We start from the raw sequence: 7,728 nt of genomic DNA, 5'->3' as shown, positions 1-7,728 counted from the left end.
TCACATAACTGAAACATTGTAATCTCCTGTGATTACGATGTGTCAGTTTATGAATGGAGAGGAGCCGCTGTCTTCTCTCCATTCATTCTCAGTGCAGCTGAGGCTGCAGAGAAAGGGACTGGGGAATCTCTATCCTCTGTCTCTTTCTCTGTCTCAAGGGGGAGATATCAGAGGTCTGTTAAGACCCCTGATATCTCACCAAAGCCCCCCAACAAGGCTGATTAAAAAAAAAAAAAAAAAAAAAAACAAAGCATTAAAAAAATATATTATTGTAAAAAATAAAAAATTGTAAAAAAACAAAAACAAAAAAACACACACACATATACCGTTCACACCCCCCCCCCCCCCAAAAAAAAAGAAAACACACTGTCACGTCACATTAAAAAAAAAAAAGTATCGGTACTTGTACTCGGTCCTAAAAAAGTGGTATCGGGACAACCCTACTTCCCATGTTAGCCACCTTCCTTCAACTTATATCACAGTGACCATTTCACTGATGACAGACCCTACTCCAAAAGATATCACTCCCCCCCACCCGCTGATTGATATCTCTCCATGACTACCTCACCCACCCCCCCGCTGACAGACCTCTCTCCCCAGCCTGTCCCCACACACACCCTCTCACCTACTGACCTGTGGATGGGGGACTCGCTCCCGCAGTGTTATTGTGTTCTGCCAGTGGGGAGGCTTCCCAACCCATACAATACAATGATCAGTGTTGCTAACTGTCATACCATCCACACTCCCCTACTGTACATACCGCCCACTGTCATACTCTCCACATTTTTCTCCTGTACATACTGCCCACTGTCTTACCCTCCACATTTCTCTCCTGTACATACTGCCCACTGTCTTACCCTCCACACTCATCTCCTGTACATACTGCTCATACTGCTCAGTATCATACCGCCCACTGTGATACCCTCCACACTTCTCTCCTGTACATACTGCCAACTATCTTTCTCTCCACACTCTTCTCCTGTACATACTGCCCTCATAATACCTTCCACACTCCTCTCCTGTAGATACTGCCCCTATCATACCCTCCACACTCCTCTCCTGTACATACTGCCCACTGGCATACCCTCCACACTCCTCTCCTGTACATAGTGCCCACTGTCATACCCTCCACATTCCTCTCCCTCTCCTGCACATACTTCCCACTTTTATACCATCCATACTCCTCCCCTATGCCTCTCACCCACAAAAATAGTTCTTTAAAATTATATTGAATATCCTCAATGTTACCAGCTCTAGAATGGGCACACTTTTGTTAGTTCAACTAAAGGAAATGTTCAGTCCTCATTTGTTCTGCCCATTATTAGTAATCATTTAAATTTTGTGATTACTACTGTGATGTATAGAAGAACATAGGGGATGTCAGCTACTCTAAATATAGCACTGAAAAAAAAAAAAAAAAAAGTGTCCCTGAAACTATTTTTGAAATGTTGGCACTGCCCAAGGGCCACCGGGTCAATAGGCAGCCCCACAAGAGCCTCCTGGGATCCTGTGATATTAAAGTGGTAGTAAACTTTGCTAATATGACTTTTTAGAGGTCTGAGGTAGGTTATGCCATAAAGTATGCACAACATATTAGCACATTAGGGTACATTTACCTGTCAGACTGAGTGCTCCAGCGCTGCACTGTGATCAATCCGGTGGGTCCTGGGTGCTTCCATCTTCACCCAGTCTTCCTTCTGGGTTCTGTGACTTTGGTCACTTGCCTTGGCCGGGCTGTGTTGCTGTCACTTCCACACATGCTCATGCACATCCTCTCGCTCTCTCATCCTCCCTCCCTTACCCCTCACCCATCTCTCATCCCCTCTCTCATCCTCCCTCTCTCTTTTTTTTTATAAAAAGCCCCACCATTATCCTCAGCACCAGGCCCATGATGTTCTTAATCAGGCCCTGTACATACATATATACACACACACACACACACACACACACACACACACACACACACACACACACATACAGTGGGGAAACTAATTTGATTCCCTGCAGATGTTATAACTTTGCCCACTTACAAATAAATGAAGGGTTTATAATTTTTATCATAGGTGTAATTTAAATGATAGAGACAGAATATCAACCAAAAATCCAGAAAAAACACAGGATACAAATGTTATAAATTGAGTTGCAGTTCAGTGAGTAAAATAAGTATTTGATCCCCAAGCAAAACATGACTTGGTGCTTGGTGGAGAAACCCTTGCTGGCAAGCACCAAGGTAAGACGTTTCTTGCAGTTGGTGACCAGGTTTGCACACATCTCAGAAGGGATTTTGGTCCACTCTTTATTACAGATCTTCTCTAATTCCTTAAGGTTTTCTGGCTGTTACGTAGCAAGTCGAAGTTTCAGCTCCCTCTCCCACTCTATGACCATAATGTGTTTCTTCTTTAGCAACTCCTTTGTTGCCTTGGCTGTATGTTTTGTGTCATTGTAATGCAGGAAGACCCATCCGTGACCAATCTTCAGTGTTCTGGCTTAGGGAAGAAGGTTTCAATCCAAGATTTTACAATATATGGGCCCCATCCATTGGCCCCTCAATGCGGCAAAATCGGTCTGTACCTTTAGCAGAGAAGCAGCCCCAAAGCATAATGTTTCCACCTCCATGCTTGGCTCTAGGGATGGTGTTCTTAGGGTCATAGTTAGCATTATTCTTGCTCCAAACACGGTGAGTCCCCTTCCTCAAGAAGGCACATGTACAGTCATGCCAATGAACATCTAAATGATTCAGAGAAGGATTGGGAGATAGTGCTGTGGCCAGATGAGAAAAAATTGAGCTCTTTGGCATTAACTCGACTCGCCGTGTTTGGACTTTGGACTTTTTATTTCTCGTCCTGCAAGCGCACCTCTCCAGTGTAAACGCCTCAGTATGAAAGTAGCCTTAGTCTAGGTTCACATTAGTGCGATGCCAGACATTGCATGTGATTCACACCGCATTGCTGTGCAGATCACATGCAATGTCTGTACGATGCGATTTCAGCCATACCAAAGGTGCAGGACCCTTTTTTGGTCCGCACTGGAATCGGATCGCATGGGTGTTACACCTATGCAATCCGATTCCTGCACCATTTCAGAGTTCGCACTGCGATCCAATCTGGGGGTGTCATTAACTTTTTATTGACACCCCCAGCGGTTAGCAAATCTCAGTGTGAGCCACTGTGCGATGCAGGACCCCAGACTGGATTTGCAGGGTTTCTGAATTGCACCAGTGTGAACCCAGCCTTAATGTGACCTAGAAGCTGTACAACTCAGTTGAACAAACTGGAATCTTTTAGGTGGAGGGAAGTAAAAAATAAAATAAAATATGATTGCATAGGTGTGCACACCCTTAAACTGATACTTTGTTGAAGCATCTTTTGATTTTATCACAGCACTCAGTCTATTTAGGCAAGAGTATCAGAATGGCACATCTTAACTTGGCAATATTTGCCCAAGCTTTGCAAAAAAACACTCCAAATCTGTCAGATTGCAAGGGCATCTCCTGTGCACAGCCCTCTTCAGATTACCCTACAGATTTCCAATCGGATTCAGGTCTGGGCTCTGGCTGGGCCATTCCAAAACTTAAATCTTCTTCTGGTGAAGCCATTCCTTTGTTGATTTGGATGTATGCTTTGGGTTGTTGTCATGCTGAAAGATGAAGTTCCTCTTCATGTTCAGCTTTCTAGCAGAAGCCTGAAGGTTTTGTGCTAATATTCACTGGTATTTGGAACGGTTCATAATTCCCTCTACCTGTTCCAGCTGAAGAAAAACAGCCCAAAAGCATAATGCTCTCACCACCATGCTTCACTGTCGGTATGGTGTTCTTTTGGTGATGTGCAGTGTTGTTTTTGCGCCAAACATATCTTTTGGAATCATGGCCAAAAAGTTCAACCTTGGTTTCATCAGACCGAACACATTTTCCCACATGCTTGTGGGAGACTTAAGATGTGTTTTTGCAAAATTTAGCCAGGCTTGGATGTTTTTTTTTCGTAAGAATAAGCTTCCGTCTTTTCACCCTATAGCCCAGACTTATGAAGAATATGGGAGATTGTTGTCACATGTACCACACAGCCCGTGCTTGCCAGATATTCCTGCAGCTCCTTTAATGTTGCCGTCTGCCTCTTGGCAGCCTCTCTGACCAGTTTTCTTCTCGTCTTTTCATCAATTTTGGAGGGACGTACAGTTCTTTAGGTCAGTGTTGTGCCATATTTTCTCCACTTGATGACGGCTGTCTTTAATGTGTTACATAGTATAGCTTATGCCTTGGAAATTCTTTTGTACCCTCCTCCTTACCTTTTAACACTGAGATCCCTCTGATGCTTTGGAAGGTCACTGCAAACCATGGCTTTTGCTGTAGGAAGCAACTAAGAAAATGTCATGGAAGAGGGTTTGCACACTTATGCAACCACATTACTTTAGTCTCTTCTTTTTACCCCCCCCCCCCAAAAAAAAAAAAAAAAAAAAAAAAAAAAAAAGTTTATAGGTCACATTAAAAATTCTGAAATGATTTATCTTTGTCTCTTTTTTTTTACATCACAGAAACCTGGCATTTTAACAGGGGTATAATCTATATAAAATATAAACTTCCTAGCCTCAAATCACACACAGAGTGGTTGGTACAGGTTTTGCTCAAAAATATCCCTGTATTTAGCACCATCCATCTTTCCCTCAGCTCTGACCAGTTTCCCAGTCCCAACTGCTGAAAAGTGTGTTCTTTGGGTGATGTGAGGTGTTGGGTTTGTGCCAGACATAGCCTTTTCTTTGATGGCCAAAAAGTTCAAAGTCTCATCAGACCAGAGCACCTTCCTCCATACATTTTGGGAGTCTCCCACATGCCTTTCGCAAACTCAAAAACGTGCCATTTTGTTTTTTTGCTGAAAGTAATGTCTTTCTTCTGGCCACTCTGCCATAAAGCCCAACTCTATGGAGCGTACGGCTTATTGTCGTCCTATGTACACAGATACTCCAGTTTCTGCTGGTGAACTATGCAGCTCCTCCAGGGTTACCTTAGGTATCTGTGCTGTCTGTTTAATGCCCTCCTTGCCCGGTCCGTGAGCTTTGGTGTGCGGCCGTCTCTTAGCAGGTTTGCTGTTGTGCCATGTTCTTTCCATTAGGTTATGATAGATTTGATGGTGCTCCTAGGGATTATCAAAGATTTGGATACTTTTTTTTTTTTTTTATAACCCAACCCTGACAACATTGTCCCTTACTTGTTTGGAGAGTTCCTTGGTCTTCATGGCAGCGTTTGGTTAGTGGTGCCTCTTGCTTAGGTGTTCCAGCTTCTGGGGCCTTTCAAAAAGGTGTGTATATGTAATAACAGATCATGTGACACTTAGATTGCACACAGGTGGACATCATTTCACTAAGTATGTGACTTCTGAAGGTAATTGGTTGCACTAGAGCTTTCTAAGGGCTTCATAACAGAGGGGGTAAATACATACGCACGTGCCAATTATCAGTTTTTTTATTTCTGAAAAATAGTTTACTATTTTTCTAATTTTACTGTACCAACTTAGACTATTGTGTTCTGATCCATCCCATATAATTCAGATTAAAAAAAACATTGAACTAAAGGCTGTAATGTAACAAAATAGGTAAAAAGCCAATGGGGGGGAGATGATGAATACTTTTGCAAGGCACTGTGTGTGTGTAATATATATATATATATATATATATATATATATATATATATATATATATATATATATATATACACATACAGGGGGCTGCACATACAGGGGTTCTTCCAAGTGGCGTTCTTAAAATAAGTGGCACTTCTGCTCTTGCTCCATCCATCTGAACATTTTCTTCTCTCTTCACAGGTAATCTGCGTTTATATTCCCATGTCCTGCAAACTGAAAATTGACTGACCGCTTACATACATTTTTGGTAATCTGCGTTTATATTCCCATGTCCTGCAAACTGAAAATTGACTGACCGCTTACATACATTTTTGGTAATCTGCGTTTATATTCCCATGTCCTGCAAACTGAAAATTGACTGACAGCTTACATACATTTTTGGTAATCTGCGTTTATATTCCCATGTCCTGCAAACTGAAAATTGACTGACCGCTTACATACATTTTTGGTAATCTGCGTTTATATTCCCATGTCCTGCAAACTGAAAATTGACTGACAGCTTACATACATTTTTGGTAATCTGCGTTTATATTCCCATGTCCTGCAAACTGAAAATTGACTGACCGCTTACATACATTTTTGGTAATCTGTTTGTCACCGCTGTCTCAACTACATCTGTAGCCATGCTCACATTATTTCAATGTTTATTTAGCCATTAAGTCTTACCTAAATTATGGGTTTCCTTATCTTTACAATTTTGGCTTTTTGGTCCCCTTGCAGTTTGATTGTGGTGTGAAAGTTATGCCCTGCTTGCTGTGTTCCTAATATGCCCTCCTAATTGATTAATTGCCAGATTCCATCCACACCCAACACAGTATATAACAAGGCTTTCTTTACCGGGGAGCACATACAGGGGGCTGCACATACAGGGGTTCTGCCAAAGAAGTGGCACTTCTGCTCTTGCACTTCAGCGATTTTCACAAAGCAAACCATAGCAGATTGCAGGTGATCTCATTTTCATATTAGCTCTCCTTCTCTGAAACATGCACTCTTTATCTCTCCTCCTCTTCACAATTGCAGCCTCTCTCCTCAAGCTCTCTTTTCTACATCCCTCTGCTCCACCACACAATCTGTACATATCACCCTCACTTCTCCCCTCCCCCTATTACTGCACTCATCACCTCTTTCTAACTCTAAGCCCACTTGCTAACATACCCCCCAGGATACTGAAGCATGTCCCCTCAATACAAATCATATTCTCATATTACCTCCCTCACTCTTCTGCTTCTCCTAATCGCTGGAGATATTTCCCCAAACCCTGTGCCTCCCTTATTTATTTAATTGTACCCAACACACCCATCACCATCACCCTACACCCTCTGGCAGCAGTCGCAATCTACACAATTTAGTCTCCATTCCTCTTCTTCTTCACAACACCAGCCGCCCTCTCTCCTGCGCCCTCTGGAACGCCCGCTGTCTGCAACAAACTCACTGCTGTTCATGACCACTTTGTCACTAATTCCTTCAATCTACTTGCTCTCACCGAAACCTGGCTCCACGAATATGACACCCCTTCTCTTGCTTCCCTCTCCCAGGGTGGCCTTCACTGGACTCACTCCCCTAGGCCTAATGGACGCAAGGGAGGTGGAGTGGGATTCCTCCTATCCCCCCCAGAGCACCTTCCAGGTTTATTCACCCTCCTCCCTCTTTTTCCCTCTCATTATTCGAAGCCCACTGTATACGTCTATTCTCTCCTACTTCCCTAAGAACTGCTGTGATTTACCGGCCCCCTGGACCATTATCGACTTTCCTTGATGAGTTTTCTGCCTGGCTACCCTACTTTCTCTCTTCGGATATTCCAACAATCCTTCTCGGTGATTTCAACATCCCTGCTAATACAAACACTCCTGCTACTTCTAAACTTCTTAGTCTAACCTCTTCATTTGACCTGAAGCAATGGGTACAGGCTTCTACTCACTCTGATGGCAATACCCTTGACCTTGTATTCTCCTACCTATGCACTCCATGCAACTTCTCAAACAATCCTTTTCCTCTCTCCGACCACCACCTTATTAGTTTCTCTCTCCCCTGTCTTCCACCACCTTTCCCTCCAATCCACCATCACCCATAGAAACTTTCGCAACTTCAACTCCTCTCT

The 7,728-nt window shown here is 43.1% G+C and overlaps 1 protein-coding gene across 1 annotated transcript in view; it reads right to left on the bottom strand.

Annotated features, from left to right (window-relative positions):
• Positions 1 to 7,728, bottom strand: part of VPS41 (VPS41 subunit of HOPS complex) — a gene marked incomplete in the record, with an annotated part of 438,130 nt that overhangs the window by 298,163 nt on the left and 132,239 nt on the right.

The sequence above is a fragment of the Aquarana catesbeiana genome, linkage group LG05 (assembly GCF_042186555.1).
Source record: "Aquarana catesbeiana isolate 2022-GZ linkage group LG05, ASM4218655v1, whole genome shotgun sequence".
NCBI classification, from domain to species: Eukaryota; Metazoa; Chordata; class Amphibia; order Anura; family Ranidae; genus Aquarana; species Aquarana catesbeiana.
Note: the sequence above shows the minus strand (reverse complement) of the source record. Positions and strands in the feature narration are given on the sequence as shown.